The sequence below is a fragment of the Sander vitreus genome, chromosome 2 (assembly GCF_031162955.1).
Source record: "Sander vitreus isolate 19-12246 chromosome 2, sanVit1, whole genome shotgun sequence".
NCBI lineage: Eukaryota > Metazoa > Chordata > Actinopteri > Perciformes > Percidae > Sander > Sander vitreus.
This window is the reverse complement of record NC_135856.1, coordinates 12,756,648-12,777,205: the sequence shown is the minus strand read 5'-3', so window position 1 is coordinate 12,777,205 and position 20,558 is coordinate 12,756,648. Positions and strand designations below refer to the sequence as shown.

Below are 20,558 nucleotides of genomic sequence, written 5' to 3'. Positions count from 1 at the left end.
TAAAAAGTTGCGCGCTATAGCTTTAAGAAACGGAGAAACAAAACAAGTTCATGCACAAAATAGTTCAGAAGCAAAGTCCAATGTAGACTATCGGGATCTTATTCCTAAGCGAACTTTTAATATGATTTCTAATGAATTTGCATCAGGATATCAGTTTTTAACTTTGTGAATCCTTGGTTTCACCACACTGACTTATTCAACATCAGGGCTGCACTACATCTGTGCATATTTCACCTCCCTGGCCTTCTCTTCACCTTCATTAGCAGCACATTACGAAATCAGTTTATTACAGATGTGTCAGCGGTGGGGAACACCCAGCCCACTGGCAGGACCACTGTTTAGATTTCTGATCTCCTCAGTTGTGTTTTTCTTTACCTCTAAAGCCAAGACCAGCTGCAGAGGAAATGACAATACGAGGGGAAAACAACGGAGATTAATAACATCTCCTCCCACCTACTCACGCTCCCAACTCATTTCTCCCTTCAACTGGTCTTTTTCTGTACATGTGGCTTGTACGACCTCCCACTCCACTTCTCAATCTGCACTTCTGCTCGTTTCATCTACACGGTTATGACCCTTGACCCACGAAATTGATACATCACTCGGTCTTGCACAAACTCAGGAGGCTCACACACTTGCAGATTTAGTTTCTCCCCCTCCTTTTTCCTCGTCCTCTCTCATGCGCGAGGAATCTGGGCTGTGTTCTCCAACTTTAAGCCCACAATGATTAGCAGGCCTTGGAGTGTGGACTCACAGAACTCCCTCAAAGTTGTGATGTTAATGCTTTATGGCTAAACACAATCAGGGGGTATTGTCTGTTCCTCTTTGTTTTAAATGTGTAAATCTACTGTTATGTGTATCTGAACTGCATACCACAGTGTGAGAATACACATACATGCTGACTTTAAAACTCTCCCCCACAAACGAAGCACAAAAGATACAGACAACCACAAAAAGTATAGACAAATCAAATCTGCATATTTTCCGGTAAACCTGATTAGGCAGATCAGGATGAGAAACATACAATGATAGCACAGACTAGTCCATCTCCGAGCTCTAATCCAGTTTGTGTGACAATTTTAAGAGATGAGAGGAAGCTCTTACAGCTGAGGCACAAGATCAAGATTAACAGAATTCAAAGAGACAGAAAGAGGATAAAGTTAAACATGGATGTTTTCTGGGAAATTCTCTTTTCTTCCCCTTTGGAGAGGACCTTAAATGACGGATGACACTGAAATATCCTAAACATCTAAACATAGCACCAATAAATTGCTTATTCTTCTTACCACCACCAAACAGCCCAAGCTTACACTTCCCCCTTCTGGATTCACTTGACTTGCTTTATAGTGCGTTCCATTTGTACTCGGAACTCGGATCTCCGAGCTTGGAACTCGGGCAACCACCGAGTACCCCGAGCTAAAAATCCAGCATGGCTGCTCCGTGCATCAACAGTTGTGAAAGTTGTAGTAACATTCAGTTATAAGCATTTGTGGCTCACTAAATCAGTGGTACACAGAGTCCTGTGCAATTTCTATCTGTGGAAATGTTGTTACGCTGTTTGTATGCACAAAAAAAACTGCGTAATGCGTTGTTATGAACTGGCATTGCTAACAATGGCACCCAATGGTGTGATGTCATTCCCGGCATCGGCTTCTGAGTTCCGTGGTAAATGAAACGCACTACTAGTTGAACCCATAATACAATGCATTACAGCCTGCTGAATAAAGCATAGTGGTGAACTGTGCCAGTATATTCCCGATTTTCCCTCACATGCCTCACAGTATCTTGTACAATGTCTCTACACCAGTGCTACCGACGCATATTCCAGCACTTGTTTGTACTTTAATTGTTTAAAAGACTGTGACTGTACAATCTTTGCTTTAGTAACTTGGTGTGGTTATAACATCAAACCACAGCTGGTTCCAGCACTGAGATATTCAGCTCCACTCTGACGCAATTCCCTTGATGAGAGATGAGGGACGTCAAACTGCAGTCCCTTCTCACTGAGCCGTACTCACATATCCCATCCTGACTTTGTAAATGACTTCCAGGTTTCGGTTAGGAAGGAGGGAGGAAAGGTGGAAAGAAATGATAGGAAGAAGAAAAAAGAAAGAGATTTAAGTGGAAATTAGGAGGTTGTGTGCTCAGCCCCAAAGCTTCCCACTGAATGATGAAGTCATTGTTTTTGAGACTTTTAGAAAAAACAAGGTTCTGTATTGTTTTGCAGTGTATCCCAGGGATGTCATATGGGTTTGTGCTGGTTGGTTGGTATGAGTCTTAGTTATGTAGAAAGTGACAAGGCTCGGAAGAATAAAGCAACATCCTCCTTGCTGTATGCTTCACTCTTCCTTTTACAATCCCTCAACATGCCACACATCACATTACACAGAGCTGCAAATCCTTAGACGCATGGCACATCTGGAACAAACAGACAACACAAAGTTCTCCTTTTCCTTTAAGATTCTCACTTTCCTCTCAGAGCTCAAAGTCCAGGCTTTCCCTATTTTTTTTCCATACAAAGCAGACTTTAGGATTTCAGAAGTCTCTACTTTCAAAGATATTATCCCAGGGAATTGAGTAATTAGCACTTATTACCTTGCATTTAAGTAAAAGTCAACAGAGCATTATACACTACAATAAAAAAACTTATAAAACACGTTTCAAACTGTTTTTCGCCACTTAACCACAGTTACCGAAAAAAGAGAATGGCTTCAGGAAATGAATGCACAGTAACAGAGTATTATTTGGGGATAAACCAAAGTAAATGACATGAGCCTAAAAGAAACTTAAGCATAATGGAAAGTGAAGGTTGGTTATAAATGAGGGGGAGATATATCCTGTTGCATCTTGTCCCCTAGGCCTGAGTCATCTGGTGGTTTTGGTGAATGTTGCCCAATATTTCATCTGGAGGAAACTTTTACTCATGGTGTCTTCCAGCATTCAGTAACTGATCTAATCTTGAGCATCCTTTAACAGGCAATATGGTGCATATAGATTCTCTCTACTTCTTCTTCTTCCACAAATAACTGAGATCCAATTTTAGTGACAGGTCATGAGAGAAACATGTGAGCAGGTCCTGCCGCTCGGTGAAGCTTTCCCATGAACTCTGACCTGGCCAGAGCAGCCTATAAAAAGTGTTGGGAGAAGTTCAAAACATTACTGGTTTCACCCAACAAGCCTCTACGTATTGTGGTCAAGGCCGACTGGAAGCCTGGGGTTCAGAAGGGTCTAACCACTGCTGTTGGCATTTAGCCATTTAACTGATATTATCATCAAGAGGAACATACAATGGACATAGTGAGTACAGTTTCTCTATAACTGCCCTCTCAGACATGAACATTAACTGTAGCAAAAGGATCCTCAGTAAATCAAACAATTCAACCCCACAGCATCAATCCTCTTTTCTGGAGTCAGTTCCAAGAATCTGAATAAGTAACATGATTGTAAAACATCTGTGGGAGAGGATAACAGTGTCAACAAAACACTAGATATAAGATAAGTCTGAAGGAAATTGAGGATCAGTTGTTAAAAGACCTCAGAGTTTACTAAATAAAATGGCCTTCACTGTAAAAAAAAAACAAACAAAAAAAACAGCTATTTTGGCAGGTTTAAAGATGTTTGGTGCTTTGCTTTCTGCAAAGAAACGCGATCACTGCGTATGCACCTGCATTAAAGCTGAAATGTGTGCAGTCTTTTGTCAAAGCTCACATCTTAGCCCCTCAGTAAGACCCAGCCCAAATACATTTGGTTTAACTTAAGAGCTGGACCGGAGTGTTCAATCAGACCCAAAAATCACAATCATCAACAAGGTTCAGAGCTTTCATCAGCCAGAATCTCACAGCAATTATTTGTTATAGGTGACGCTCCAGAGTTAATTGAGTGTGCACTTTTATACATAGAATTAAGCACTTATTTAAAAAAGGTACAGATATATACATAAATTACGGGATTACTTTCTTGAAAGCAAAATTAAATGCAGCTGACTCGGACAGCTGGAACCCATGCTGTATGACATAATCGCAGGCAGGCTAGCCAAGCTATTTAACACACACACACACACACACACACACACACACACACACACACACACACACACACACACAGGGTCTATCATTCCTCCTAAAGTGGAAACATAAGGAGAGGACCTGAAAAGGTGCTCGGGTCACTGAGGTTGATGAGACACTGGGACAATACAAGGCTCAGCATGGGGGAAACGTAACCTCTTTTGACTACTTTAAAATGTTTTTGAACTACATGTCCAAGGTAAAGTACAACAACTCACATGTAACACTGAGAAATCTGTCTTAATTTAACAAAAAGATATATCTTAAAAAACCTTGACCCGAGAGCAGGCATGTGGTGTTGAATTCAGATGAATGCACATTTGCCTCAGGAGAGGAACTCAAGGTCAGCAGGACTGCAAATCATTGGGCCTGAAGCGGCAATATTTTCTTCAAGGGCCCCGGCACACTAGAGCCATTCCTGAAACAATGACAAAACCTCAGAGAATGGCCAAAAGATGAAGACCAAACAAAGCCTGCTGCAAAGGTCCTACTTTATTACTTCTCTGCAAAAGAACTCTGGACAACTATTTGATTAGAAGATTCAGGATCCGTCAGAGGACTGAGGCCATCGCCTTGGCAGCGAGTGCCATGGCAGCAGGATGTGTACGCAGATTATACCTCTCCTCTACAGACAGAGTTGAATCTCAAAGCAAAATACACAACACCTCGGTATTGTAACGTATGCAAAACAAGACTACTAGCAGCTTGAATTGCACTTGAAAGGACCATGCACATTTTGTTTCTTTATCAAGTGTTTTGAGGCATTGTGAGCATTATGAAAAGTGGCACTGTAATCTAATTTCAGCAAGAACATCCAACATCCTCATCACAATCTTCCACATCCTTTTAGCAATATGCTATCCTATTATTGGCGTGGTGTAATCCATTACGTTCTCAGAGTAGCCCTAGTTTAAAGTAATGTGTACCTTGGTGAAGTCGACGGAAAAGTTGGTGAAAGAATAGAGTGCGTTAGGAAGTATCTGCCCCTCAGGAGGCAGCACCATGGATGCAGGCATCTGTGTCACTGATATGAATCTGTAAGACTTCATCACGTCAGCGCTGAAAAGACAAACTTGACAGCAAGTCAGACTGTATTCGCCAGCAGCTGGGAAATTATTTCAGCTGTGCTTGTGAGGAGGAATGGTGAGATGACAGGGATTAAGACATGAGCAAATATACACACACTTGGAGTGGTAATTCTATATGGACTTGACAGTGACAGCCCAAGCTTTGTTACAGTACACAATTCAAGTGAATTAAGTGTGAAGTACAATTCAGTGCAGGTTCATTTTGTTGCACTGCAGCAAGATTAGGCTGAAATTTTACCCCACCTCAAAAACAATCGCAGCACAAACAAGATTCAACTTGGCCCTTAATATTCTTACTTCAATCCCTAGTCCAACAGACGATTACAGTGCTCTGTCGGATAAAATGCTCAGCAGAGGGGAAAGTTTTGTGGCAAAATGCTGAATGTTAAAATATCAGAGAAAATTGAGCTGGAATGGTATACAGATTTGTGTGCTACTTCTTCTGTAGAGGTTTAAAAAGAAAAAGAAAACAAAGAGCAATGTTCCAAAACCTCGAGGCCTGGAATGCAAAGCCTCGATCACGTTAAACACCTCAAGAGATATAAAAATTGAACAAAGTGAAGGGACTGTTAGCAACACATTTAGGGCTGGAAAACAGATACAGTAACAACATGAGCAAAGAGCATCCTAACCGCAGACTTTCCCATCACTTAGTCATAGTTATCCAACCATGAAAGGGAGCCTTTCATTCATAGCAACACCCAGAAAACAACAGCCAGAAATAGAAACGAACGGCTCCTTATCACTGCTCAGTCAATGGTAAACAGACACCTATGAATAGACGATGAAAAGATCGGATAAAGCACTTGACTGTATCACTCCGCCTTTCCCTCGGAGGGTAAAGAGCAGGATAGGAGCCACAAGAAACATTAGAAATAAACAACTTTTAAGACTCTTAAAAGTTATAACAAGTGGAGGACTAAATACAGGACACAGGCCGTGTCTTATCTATGTGGCCCAGATGCAAAAAAACAGACCACCTCTACAAACCACAAGCCCATGAACCCCCTGCGATCAACCAACTAAGAATGCTGACACTTGAGAGGGCGGCACCTCTCTTCTGCACACAGAAAGCCATCTCGGGCCCATTCACAGCTCCAGGCTCTATTCTTCTCCAAAGTAAAAGCAATCTGAAAGGAGGGAAAAGAGGCCCTCTGCTATTTCATTTAGCATGAAGCAACCAAAGCAGAAAGTCTTCTATTTCCTTCCCGGCTTAGAAGTTTTCCATGTAGCCTGAACTTGTCATGCATGAGATACCAAGAGAAATAAAATTCATGCCTCAAGCTTTGAAAACATGCATGAGTTTATCACAGATTTGTGTTATTTTCCTTGGTACTGTCAGCTCTGGGAAATCATCACAACTGCACAAAGGCAACAAGAGTAGACAGCAGTGAGATAGCAGCCTTGATGGTGGAGAACACAGCATCCATTATATCAGTCACAGAACACACACACACACAAAATGCAACAATCAGCTAGCATTGTAAAGAAACTGCACTACAAACCTGCTGGACAGCCAATTAGAGTTTAACTGCTGCCTCCGAACCTTCCTCTTCAGTTGTGATCCACCTGCACTGCAGCGAGTCCTCTGCCTGTACTTCTCTCTCTCTCTCTCTCTCTCTCTCTCTCTCTCTCTCTCTCTCTCTCTCTCTAACACGCCTCTCCCATTGTAGCTGAATGCAGTGTAAAATTGTTGTGCCGGCTGCCCGCTTTTCTTCACGCTCCTCCTACAGTATCGCCGCCTTTTTTCCCTTTGGTGCTCTTCCTTCCACACTAAAGCAGGAGCCGCTCTGTTGTATATGATTCTGTGCAGAGAGCTGATAGAAAACACAACTTCTCTGCTGCATGAGCTGCAAAGGACTAGCATGCAGAGAGAGGGGGGAGACTGTGAAATCAGTGGGTGATGATGATGGTGGGGGTTAAAGAGGGGAGAAGAAGGGGGAGGGTCAAACCTGATTTAAACTCAAAACACATAGGAGTGAAATGACAGGGTCCTTTTCCTCACAGGATGCTTCTGTGATCATTTGTAAAGACTTTCTGAAATAAAATCACTTGTTCGTTGTATTCCTTCTGTCTCTATTCTTCCTCCCATTCCCTCTTACAGTAACTTCCCAAAAACCTACTCATCCACCACCTCCTGCTTTTAAGATCAAACTTTCAATTTGAATTTCTCCTCTCCATCATTGTTGCTAAATGTGCCAAAGTCCTTGGCAAGACAAAAAGAAAAATGCCAGTTTCTTTCAGCAAAGGTTTGACAAGAGAGCCTTCTCCTACGTTCCCTCCAAAAAGGGTCCCTCCCTCCCCATTATTCCTTCAAAAGACATCCAGCACTTTCCCTAATAGCAGCTTAACAACCTCCTCATGTGAGGAATCTCACCTCCGCACAAAAGAGTTTGGAGAATTTGACCAAAACAAAGAAAAGGAGGGAGGTGGTGGTATTTAGAAATTGGGGAATTTACGTAAAACACCAACGACAAAAACAGAATAAACAGTCAAGCCAAACCATGTCTCGTCCTTTAAAGGACTTCGTCTTACTCTCGGCAGGGCACTGAATAAGCATATTTCCCAAAATGTCAAACCGTTCATTTATAGGCAAGCTCTAAAACACATACTGTGTGAATGGAATAATGTTAAAGACTACTTGTTGGTGGATATTGTGGGGACTATATTTCCTACAAACATTTTGATCAGATTTAAGAGGACACAGATAATTAATATGTTTTACTGTGGTCACATTGTTGTAGGTCAACTTGTTAGCTGGGGTGTTTTTAAAAAGAGTCCAGGGGAATGACATGAAATTAGCATGCGAAAAGCTTACTCACTGGCTTCACACTGACTAGGCATCTTTCTTGCCTCTACGTCCCCTAACAACTCTTCTGTATAAAGCACGTGCACTCTCACCAGTGAGAAGCAAGGCCCATTCTGCAACACAGGCTTTTGTGGACATCATTTCATTAGTGGGTTTTCAACTAATTGTGAGAAGAGTGATATTGAGGAAAATCACTTTCCAAGAGGCCTCAGATTTCTCAGAACTCTATTCAAAAGAATTTAAGGGGCCATCCACACGGAAACACTTTTTGGTGTGAACGCACGTTTTGCATCGTTTTGGCCGATCGTCCAAACGAATCCAGTAAACGCACTGCCTGAAGACGCACTTTTTTAAACCTGGTCCCAGGGTGAAAAAATTCGAAAACCCCGCCCTTGCATCTTCGTTTGGACGGCGAAGCCGCATACTTGCGTATCGATGATGTCATCGCCACACCCCTCGACCTCTAGCCTTCGACCTCTTATCCCGCGACGACGTCTCATAACAACAACAACGGCGGACTACATGCTTGTGTTCCTGCTGGAGAAGATATTGAGCCTATTAGGGTTACTAGGGCTGTTTGGTTTCTTCTACGGTCTGTTTGTATACAGCGTGCAAGCTTTATGCACATGCTCCGTCTCTTCTAATCCGTTTTTGGTGAATTTGTGTAGCAGAAACAGCGCCACCTATAGGCCTGGAATATGAAGTAGCGTGTTGAGTCATTTACAAATGGATCCGTTTGGACGCAAACATTCTTGAAACGATGCCAGGGAAGACGGGGGAAAAAAGATCGTTTTGGTACGTGTGGACGTGGCCTAAATGGGCATCGGCTGACATTGAACTTCCCTCAAGTAAAGAAATGGCTGGTGTGTGTAATTTATGGTCAGTCAGAGCAACAAACAAATCTCAAATGAAATTTGAATTGCTGCTTCCTCTAAAACGCTTCCATTTCGAGGGTAAAAGCTTGGCTTTAATGCTGACTAGCACAGAAACAAAGCAGACACTAATTATAGGAAGCAAAAAATACATATATGGCAGAAGAAACAAGTGAGCCAGCTGAGCCTAAATCAATTAAGAATCAATTATTCAAGCTGAGAGAGGGGGATTATGGGGAGACACACTCTGGCCAAGCTACTGTATACCCAGCTGTCAATCACTAAGTGGCAGGGATTCCCTGCTTACTCTGCTTGTCTGTGTGGTGAGTGTGGTTTTATGTTTGTCAAACTGCGTCTAGGACGGGAGGATCAATCCCATCGTCAGGGCTGAAAGCAGTGGATCTCCCACACTGGAAACTATTTAGTCGTGGTGTGTTGAAGCTGCACTGGAATAAACGGCATCCTCAGTGTGGTCGAGAATAATTTGTAGCTGACAGCTAATGGTTGCATAGCCCTGTATTGTCTTACCACCTCATACACTTTACTTATTGATTGTAAGATGCTTTATATAAAAAGCATCTTACAATCAAAGCATTTGAAAACAGCATTTTAAACAATAAGGATCCACTCTCGCGGTGTCCCTCTGGCTCTCTCCGATCCTGCATACCTGTCCCAGAATAAACCTTGCCCTCCTGCCTCCTGCTGGATGCCGGATCTAACATTAGCACATATTTGAGTGAAATATGCAGGGGCCCGACAGTCTCCATGGGTTAAAAAGGGATGCACATCTTGATTATTTATGAGCGGGATTGCTAGTTGTAACTTTTTTACAATACCTCTCTTGAGGAGAAAACGGAGGAAGATGGAGTGGAGCAGTGCACTTTGCAAGTGGCAGAGGTTGTATGCACACTGTACGTTAATAAGCACTCATAGGTAGGTAATTATAAATATAGTTCAAGCAGAGCAGGATGAGCTCTAAAGTCAGCATAAAGTTGTAAATCTATGCTGGTTGGTCATTTTAATGTGTGTACATACAGTGGTGGAATGTAACTAAGTACATTTACTCAGGTACTGTACTTAAGTACACATTTGAGGTACTTGTACTTGAGTCTTTTTCTTTTCATGCCACTTTCTACTTCTACTCCACTACATTTCAGAGGGAAATTTTTTACTTTTTACTTCACTACATTCATCTGACAGATTAAGTTACTAGTTACTTTACAAATTAAGATTTTTGCACACAAAACACATGTAGTTTATAAAATGCGATGGTTTATTATAAATTAAACTGCCCAACAATATATAAACCTACAAGTACAGCTGAAATGATTAGCCAATTAAACACTAAATTGATTGACAGAACTGTTTTAAATCGTTTCCAGTTTCTAAAATGTGAGGATTTTTCCTGCATTGAGTACTTTTACTTTTAAAACTTTAAGTACATTTTCCTGATGATACTTGACTGATGATACTAACTTTCTGTCATATTTGCTGAAAGTGACCCTATGTTCGAGTAGAACTACATGAAGCAGGTAATTTAATAATAAAATCCGGCTCCTCTGCACCACCTACAGCCTGTAGTGTGATTTGCAAATCACACAGCTCCCTGTTCAGATGCACCAATCAGGGCCATGGGGGTGTCTAACTGTGTGTCAATCACTGCTCATGCACACGCATTCATTCTCCCTTGTGGGGGGAGGGGCTTAGGAGAACGTTTTGGGCTTTAGCAGAAAGGGGGGAGGGACTGAGAAGTTGTCGATGCTCAATTTTTTTGGCTAAGTCCTGGATCTTCGCAATCCTACCTACAGCACCTTTAAGTAACATTTTCAATGCAGGATTTTTACTTGTAACAGAGTGTGGTATCAGTACTTTTACTTAAGTAAAGGATCTTAATACTTCTTCCACCACTGTGTACATATGACCTGTGCATATAAGAGTCATACATTATAAATTGTCGAATTGTTAAGCACTTATCTGTCAGTATCCTTCCATTAATTGATCCTTACAAAAATGCTCAACTCAGCACTGCAGACTTACCAACTGGACAGCAAAGTGTGTTCACATATACAGTGGGGCAAAAAAGTATTTAGTCAGCCATCAATTGTGCAAGTTCTCCCACTTAAAAAGATGAGAGAGGCCTGTAATTGTCATCATAGGTACACTTCAACTATGAGAGACAAAATGAGAAAAAAAAATCCAGAAAATCACATTGTAGGATTTTTAATGAATTTATTTGCAAATTATGGTGGAAAATAAGTATTTGGTCAATAACAAAAGTTAATCTCAATACTTTGTTATATACCCTTTGTTGGCAATGACAGAGGTCAAACGTTTTCTGTAAGTCTTCACAAGGTTTTCACACACTGTTGCTGGTATTTTGGCCCATTCCTCCATGCAGATCTGATTGGGGCTGTCGCTGGGCAACACAGACTTTCAACTCCCTCCAAAGATTTTCTATGGGGTTGAGATCTGGAGACTGGCTAGGCCACTCCAGGACCTTGAAATGCTTCTTACGAAGCCACTCCTTCGTTGCCTGGGCGGTGTGTTTGGGATCATTGTCATGCTGAAAGACCCAGCCACGTTTCATCTTCAATGCCCTTGCTGATGGAAGGAGGTTTTCACTCAAAATCTCACGATACATGGCCCCATTCATTCTTTCCTTTACACGGATCAGTTGTCCTGGTCCCTTTGCAGAAAAACAGCCCCAAAGCATGATGTTTCCACCCCCATGCTTCACAGTAGGTATGGTGTTCTCTGGATGCAACTCAGCATTCTTTCCCCTCCAAACACGATGAGTTGAGTTTTTACCAAAATGTTCTATTTTGGTTTCATCTGACCATATGACATTCTCCCAATCCTCTTCTGGATCATCCAAATGCCCTCTAGCAAACTCCAGACGGGCCTGGACTGATACTGGCTTAAGCAGGGGGACACGTCTGGCACTGCAGGATTTGAGTCCCTGGCGGCGTAGTGTGTTACTGATGGTAGCCTTTGTTACTTACTACTAGCTCTCTGCAGGTCATTCACTAGGTCCCCCCGTGTGGTTCTGGGATTTTTGCTCACCATTCTTGTGATCATTTTGACCCCACAGGGTGAGATCTTGCGTGGAGCCCCGGATCAAGGGAGATTATTAGTGGTCTTGTATGTCTTCTATTTTCTTATAATTGCTCCCACAGTTGATTTCTTCACACCAAGCTGCTTACCTATTGCAGATTCAGTCTTCCCAGCCTGGTGTAGGTCTACAATTTTGTTTCTGGTGTCCTTTGACAACTCTTTGGTCTTGGCCATAGTGGAGTTTGGAGTGTGACTGTTTGAGGTTGTGGACAGGTGTCTTTTATACTGATAACAAGTTCAAACAGGTGCTATTAATACAGGTAACAAGTGGAGGACAGAGGAGCCTCTTAAAGAATAAGTTACAGGTCTGTGAGAGCCAGAAATCTTGCTTGTTTGTAGGTGACCAAATACTTATTTTCCTGAGGAATTTGCAAATAAATTCATTAAAAATCCTACAATGTGATTTCTGGATTTTCTGGATTCTCATAGTTGAAGTGTACCTATGATGAAAATTACAGGCCTCTCTCATATTTTTAAGTGGGAGAACTTGCACAATTGGTGGCTGACTAAATACTTTTTTGCCCCACTGTATGTCTATGATGCTGCTGCAATATGTTGCTGACACAATATTCTATCAATTCTAATTTGCCATTTGTCCAATCTAGAGCCACCATACATTCTTGGGAGTTTTTGCCACAGTTATGTGATGTGACAAATATGTAGCTTTTCCTGATCACAAAGAACTGCAATCAGCAGCTGTATAAACCATAACCACAGAACTGCAGCATCAACAAAAATAAAACAATATATACACAACAGAACAAAAACAAAGTGCCTAAAAATCAGTTCAAGTGACTTAAAAAAAACTGCCCAGAATGCAGAGTGAATAAAGCTTTTCTACTCCCTGCAAACCCAAGGGGATAGCAAAGCAATGTGGCTGCTGACGCAAGCTCTAATCTCCCGAAACCCTCCAGAGGAAGTGCTAGGATTCACCTGCAGTGGCCTTCTGGCCTGCGTCCAGCATTGGAAAAAAATATGTATTTAGTAAAGTTAATGCAGGAGGGCCTAAATCACAGTGACCCTTTTGTTTAGAAATATGGACCATATGTTGTCAATGCAGAAATGATTTGTGGTAGCCACAGTGGAGTGTGTGTGTGTGTGTGTGTGTGTGTGTGTGTGTGTGTGTGTGTGTGTGTGTGTGTGTGTGTGTGTAAATAGTAAAACTGTATGTATTTATGTTTTGTTTTATTTACCAAACACCTTCAGGAGTCTATAGGGTTTCTTATTTCTTAGCTCAAGATGTTGACAAAATACTGTATGACAATCAATAAATACTACATGGGTATATATATATATATATATATATATATATATATATATATATATATATATATATATATAATACTTTACAATAACCAAACCTGACAAAATGGCCCAAAGCATTCAGCTTACTTAATCATTAGGATTTATTTCCCCTTGTTTATTCACAGAATTCGGTCGACTCGAATCCCGAGGCGACCTCCCCTCACAACGTGGGGTGTGGAGACTCGTGGCCTATTTGCAGGGGGGGGGTCTCTTTAATTCCCCATGTTGACTGTAACACCATGTGACAGAGGTAAACATGGTGTTTCAGCTAATGAGTCCATATCTGACACAAGGTCAGGAGGTGCTCATTATGGTACAAATGCGCACAGTGACAGACTTACACTTCACCTTGTGATAGTTAGAACATGTTTGCAACGTGTCTTCATGTTAAATTCAATAATCAAATTTTTATAATAGTGATGAAGGCGTCTAAAACTGACCTTACATCAGTTGAACACCTACTACTCCTTTGCAAAGAAAGAAACGCTCATGCTGTGTCAGATTTAACAAAAGCATAAAAGTCATCTACCTAAAACAGAAAAACATGTGAAAACTCAACCTAATCACCCAGTGTGGTCCAGAGGGAGCAGTTAAGACATAAAATCTTCCACATATCCGAGTGGGGGTTTGGGCTGTGGGAACCCCTCGTCAACAGGAGGCCCGGGCTCTAAGTCTGCCTGACTCCAGTGGAGACAGCGAGGGAAAGATCCAGACAAACACAGCTCGCTGCCAACCATCGTTACATACAACACCCACTCCACAGCATATTTCCACTGGCAGTTGCCAGATTCAGCAATGATGACATAAAATACAAAAAACAACCTCCTTTGTTAAATCATAAAAAGGAAAATCTCTCCTGCAGAGCAAATTAAATTAATTTGGGATGAGCTATTGGAAAGAAAAGGGTTTGGACATTTCCAAAGTGTTTTATGCATTAGGACACAATGACTGAAGAGTGTAAATATGTTTGAATCATTCTGAATAATGATATGTAATGGTGGCTGTCAGTACCCTCTAAATCTTGTTTTTTTTCTTTTTTCAAATGCGTAGCTAATAAAATAAAGCAGAACGATGTTTTGATGGTGCAGTTTTTATGACAGCTATAATGACGCTAGTAATACAATGCTCTATAATATAGGCCTATATCTGGTCCCTCTAAGCAGAGCTGGGCCACAGTGAAGATAGCAAATCAGTGTGAGGTTTCCCATTTAGCACTCAGTCCAATCGTGAACAAGATGTGTCATCCATCCAACTTTCTTCTACCCCAAATATACAGTAATGCCTGCAAAACACTTACCTTCAAGACAAACCTGTGCAGAGGTAGGAAGGTGGAGTGAAACGAATGCAGCAGTGGCATGTTTTGCATGTTTTTATGTAAGAGATTCTAAGGCAGTGCTTGACCCATTACAAGTCAAAGTGTTACAAAAAAAATCTAGTTAGGTCGACTGAAGTAGCCACACATCGTACCCAAAAAGCTAATGCTTCTGCCGCAAAGGCCTTGAATGACGCTCATCTAACGGATAAAGAAAAGAAACCTGGGAATGTAAGGCTCAACACACAAAAAAGGGTGGGTTTTCCCTTTAAGACTGACCTGAACACTGTCAGGTCATGTCAAACTTCAGCCTCCTCGTCCCTTCCCTGCAAGTCCATTTTCTCCTCTAGTGTCATGAGGAGGCTCTAATGAATCAGCCTATTGAGCTCAGCAGAACTGTGCGCAGGCTTTGACACTGCCAAAGTGTGTGTGTGCGTTGCGATCCAACTTTCCCAGCCTCCCAGAAAACACAAAGCTGTCGTTTGTGGCCCACTCAGCACTACAAAAGCCCCACAGACCACCAGAGCTGAAAGTGAGCATGTGTGCATGTGTGAGTAAGTGTGTCTTGGACTGTATGTCTATATGCTTATCATGCTTGTGACATGTGTGTTTGACTAAATATGTGCATATTTATTTTTATGAGCAGCTTTTTTTTTTTTTTTTTTAGGTGTGAATGTTTGTTTGTGTTTGTGGTCAAGATGTGGTCAAGATGTGGCCAAATACACCCTATCTGCATTTCACTGGGATGCACCAAATGATTACAAGACACATCATGTGGCCCCGAACCAGTCAAGCACAAACTCAACCACCAAACCATGGCACTCAGACAGATGACCATAAAGCCAAAGATATATGGCCGCTGCAACAACGCCCTTTTCTTAAATATTGAAACAACTACAAACAGAGGCCGACCGAATACATACGTAACAGACACAAACACACACAAACCAAACTCCTCCTCTGGCTGCTGTCAGGACTCATGAGTCACAGAGGAGACAGCTGTTATTTATCAGGGAAACACCCATTCTGATTATAATTAAAACAGTTTGTCACTACAAATCAGTGGGTGTCAGGCCTTGGAAAGACCCATTTTTGATTTATACCAATGCACATGGTCACCACAGATGTCCTACAGAGAGGACTCGGTGTGTGAACTTGATCTTTTACAGATTAATCTGTCTAACCATGCTCTCTTTCTTACAGTGACTGAACTATATAAAAAAAGGATACATTACTGGTGCACTGACTGCCACCAAAGTAATTATGTTGTGTCCATACAATGACAATAGGTATCTTGAAATCTAAATCTACTCATTTAATTTTTGAATGCACGCCTTTTATTGTTTCTAACCTCTATGAAACCCATCCCTTTGGCTGGATGCCTACAGTCTTTTTATGTTTCTGTATCACGGCCTGTACCCGGCAAGAGCTGCCCTTCTCTGCGGTCATTTTTTTTTTTATATAATTCAAAACCCCCTTTTTCCTGCTGTTTCCCCCAGTAGTCTCTAAACTGACACCAGGGTGATGTGTGTTGACTTGAGTATGTGAGTCAAAGACATGTCTGACTTACACTGCACTGCAACTTTGTGTATTTCATACCCGTCTTATTCTATGTTAGCATGTTTTGGGTTTTTATATTCTCTTTTCTGACTTTTAATCTTTTATTTTGAATGCAAAGAAGTGCTCAAATGTGCTATGTAAATAACAAAAAAATAAATAAAGATTGAAAAAATAAAGATTGAGTGTGGGAAACTATAATCTTCACACAAACCACGCACCCCACACTGAAAATCAAGGTAATTTTAACTGGCAAAGGAATTTCCATCATCACTGATACCTGATGAATTTACCCAAACTCTGCTGCGTATGTGTGTTTACACAGGGACGGCTATGTGGGTGGCCAGACGGTGGGGTTAGGACCAGCCGGGAGATAAGAGCAGCTGTGATGCCATCCAGATGACTGGAGAAGAGACAGCAGGCGGCCAGATCAGTGGCAAGTCAAACCAGCATCTCAGGTCACAGAGCGGATTAACGTGACCAAGTATTCAACATGAGAAAGTTATCTGTGAGGATGGAAGCCTGCAGGTTTGAAAAAGCTGCTCCCATTATTTTCTTGTTGCCATCACTGCTTCCAAACTGCCAAGGCCAATAACAAAAGACAATTTACTATGAGAGCAGGCAAATACCAACAAGCCAGTGAACTCATATTTCTTCTGTGAAAACTCTCTATAAATGACATTACAACCAGGTGTGTGGCATCATCAGAGCGAGGCAGCCATCCCTGGCTTCGCGTTGAAGCATTTAACAAAGTAAAAAGATGAGGAGACTCTAAATGAGGGCGAAGACACTGACATCTCTTTACTGCCCTGCTGAGGAGAGGACAGCTCGTCTTACTGAAGTAAAGAGAAGAGACAGGGAGGAGGAGCATATACTGAAAGTAGGATAGAAAAACAGGAGTAGAAAGAAAATGACCAGTGGAAAGTTTTGACCTTAGTTTCTCCACTCCAGTAAGTGGTTTACCAGTCATGTGGTTTACAGTATATCTCTATTCTCTCCTGCCTATTTTTTTTTGTCTTTGTCTTTTCAGCCTTCCTATTTGTGCAGACACCCTTGAAACCCTCAATAATGCCAGCTCCTTTCTTTTTTTTCCTACCCCTCGTTGTGTCTTTGTTACCTGATTACATGGACACCTCGACTACTTCATGCGATGCCGATTGTTTTGCTCTTTGACAAAACCACAGATAATTAGCAGCTACCCTCAGTTATATGGAGCATTTCAGCATCTTTCAGCACGGTTTTGGTTTTATGGCCCACAACTTTACTGTTTCCTTGCTCATATTGTGGTCATTTTGAGTAAAAAATTTAAAATCGACTGTAGGCTACCTGGCAAACACCCAACAGCAGGCATACAAAGTTAGCGACTAGCTGGTGAACATAGTGAAGCATTTAGCAGCTAAAGAGCCAGATATTTCCCTCAGGAGTTGGTAGAGACCAAAAAGAATTAATAATGGACTTGCATTTGCCAGTTGGACACAAACTTGACTCCAAATGACTGATAATGTTGCTCTGTGTCTGCTCGCTGTGTAAATAAGCATTTGAGTACTATGGCGTTCCCAACATCAAGTTATAAGGCAACAATGTGTCAATGTGTTTACAGCTTGTTGGGCCCAAAAGTGGCCAATACCTATGTTATTGCAGCATCTCACTACGACTGAGTTTCATTATTACTGAATTCTTATATCGGTGCAGGATAAACCAAATCACAGAAATCACTATGAAACTCATTAAGGGATTACTTCAACAGCTGTTAATCCACTTTCTATTGTGGTGTAATTTATAAATGGAGCATTAGGAGCTCAGCCAGATAGCTTAGCTGTCCTTTGCACTGTAAATGGCAAACATATCTGAATCATAAAGCCGTTAGCCTCTGTGGAAATCCCATGGCAGACTACTTGTTAATAATTACACTGAAAAAAACATTAGATTCAGTTATAAAATCTGAACACACTCATCATTGCCAATGTTAAGTGCATGCCTGTATAATCTAACCTAAATCTTAAACTGTCTTAAGTGAGGTTTTCACCTTTGTTTAGCTTATTTCATTATAAATGCACACAAGCATATATATCGGAAAGACATGCAAAGTAGCCCTTTCCCAATGACGCTGTGTGCAATACCATTTAACATACCGATCTAAAAATAAGCACAGTATTATCAGCTAGTAGGAGCCATTGCAGTAATCAGAGATAGAATAGAGTCTTGAAAACAAAACTAAAGGTCTCAGCAGCTAAACATGGTGAGGGTTCAAAAGGTACACGCATATGAGGACAACTGTCGCCTAGCTCAGTCTGCGAAGGTACTCTGAGAGGACACAATATGAGACACGTCAGCAAGCAGTGCCGCATTGTCCCCCCCCCCGACCTCGCAAGCCCTGGACCTGACAAATCTGCCAAACTGGGACTGTGTGGACGAGGGAGATGCTCTAAAAGTCTTTGACAGGGAAAGAAGGGAGGTGGGAGGGTGAGATAAGACTGAGACAGCAAGACAAGATAGGTAAAGAGACAGACAGAAAGAGGAGGGACAGAAAAAGACAACCCTTCTTAATATGGTTGTTTGACAGTTTGAAGTGAACAAACTGATACTACAGAGACAGAGAGAATAAATGAAAAAACAGAACAGACAAGACACAGAGGGGCATTAGGGAGGAAAAAATGGAAGACATCAAAACCACAGAAAGAGAATAACAATGAACAGAATGAAGCAAGCAGGTACTGCTGCACCAAATACGATTATCTCAAAGTCTGAGGAAGTGGTGAATTTGTCTAAAGAGGGAAAGGCAACATTTCTCAAAAAGTGGAAATGATGCATGGCAGCTGTGACCTATGCATTTTGTCTCTCATAGTTGAAGTGTACCTATGATGAAAATCACAGGCCTCTCTCATCTTTTTAAGTGGGAGAACTTGCACAATTGGTGGCTGGCTAAATACTTTTTTGCCCCACTGTAATCTTACACCTTTTACAATAGCTACCGCTGCCATCAGGAAGTGTTGTAGTGTAGTGGCACTTGACATGACTTGCCTTAAAAATGTGAAGCATCTGTAGCAGTATTACAAGCTAACACATGCACATGTTTGCTGTGCTTAAAAAACTGTCAAAACCCCCCAACATATCCATTGTCCACAATTCACATTCATACCGTATTTGGTAAATAAAGTGGTTCACAATCTCATTCTTGCTCTTTTCATGAGAAAGCTTTGACAATCTCAGAAAAAAATGTGTACCAGGAACCATGGGAGACAAAAAATGATTTGGCTCAATGACCAAGCCGAAATATGAAATGGATTAATAATTGTTGAAGTCGCCATGCAACAAACAACATCCTGGTTGGCACAAGTGGGCAAAAGAGCAATACTGACAGAGACAGAGAGAGAGAGAAAGACCTGTCACTATTTCCTTTACAGCATAACTTCCAACGCAGTAAACTGTCTGGCCAGAAGCAGTTTGTAAGCCTACCGCTGGCCAAAGCCGTGTCATTTATTCAAGGCTCTCCAAAAAAAAAAAAAGAGCTCACTATAATTCTCCATTTACCTTCTGTGTCCTTGGGAAAACCAAAGAGGAGGGCCGAGGCGCTTGGACGTCAGACAAAATCTTCAGTCAACACTACATTTCAGACTTTTTCATATTTTATTTCCCATCAACTATGAGTGTTATGGCGTAAGATAATACTCAAAACAGTGCTGTGTTGTTAATTCAATCAACAGGTGTTTTTAAAGGCTTGAGCAGGAGCTGAAATGCTGCGTGTTGATGTAAAAATTCTTACCTGTCAGGGGACTGCTCGAGTTAACAACGTCTCGCCAACTAGGACAAAAACAAACACAAACACATTATTACTTTCTGGAGCCAAGTCTTCTAGGCGCTGTTACAACTAGACGATATGGCTCAGAGTTTTAGTGGATCAAAAACTCTGAGCCATATTGTGTGTCTGAGGTGAACAGATATGTCACAATTAGAAGCAGACACATTCATTTGCTTTAAATATTATTTACTCATTGTGTGTTTTTTGAAGTCTGTAATGCCATTAGGATACAAAAACACAAATGAATCAGGAATGAGTGAAATAAAAAGGAAGACAGCTTCCATAAGAAAGCATCCTTGAAAAGTCTGTATGCTCTGTAATTCAGCATACAGTCAAAAGTTTGGACGCACTTTCTCGTTCACTTGAATGGGAAAGTGTGTCCAAACTTTTGACTGGTACTGTAGCCTATATGACATACTCAAAATAAATATGATCAAAACGAAGATATTCAATGTTAGCAAACACCTGTAATCTTTCTTTTCCATTAGGTGACAACTGTGGATTTGTGTTACTTATTCATCCCCTGTCTTCTTATGTATACAGGCCAAATTACAAACCAGCTACCCTATTTTCAGATAGAGCAGACCTGGTAACTAACCAAATTCTTTACAAAGGAAATATCAAATGCCTTTTTTTCC

At 41.3% G+C, this 20,558-nt stretch overlaps 1 protein-coding gene across 3 annotated transcripts in view; it reads right to left on the bottom strand.

Annotated features, from left to right (window-relative positions):
- The window catches only part of add3a (adducin 3 (gamma) a), a 111,497-nt gene that overhangs the window by 64,701 nt on the left and 26,238 nt on the right, over positions 1 to 20,558 (bottom strand). For 2 of the 3 annotated variants that reach the window (XM_078278674.1, XM_078278667.1), the window contains exon 2: positions 19,885 to 19,922. The gene's annotated coding sequence lies outside the window, so the exon portion shown is untranslated. Of the gene's footprint in view, positions 1 to 6,657; positions 6,756 to 19,884; positions 19,923 to 20,558 lie in introns of those variants that run through there. The other variant, XM_078278678.1, reaches the window with a different exon arrangement.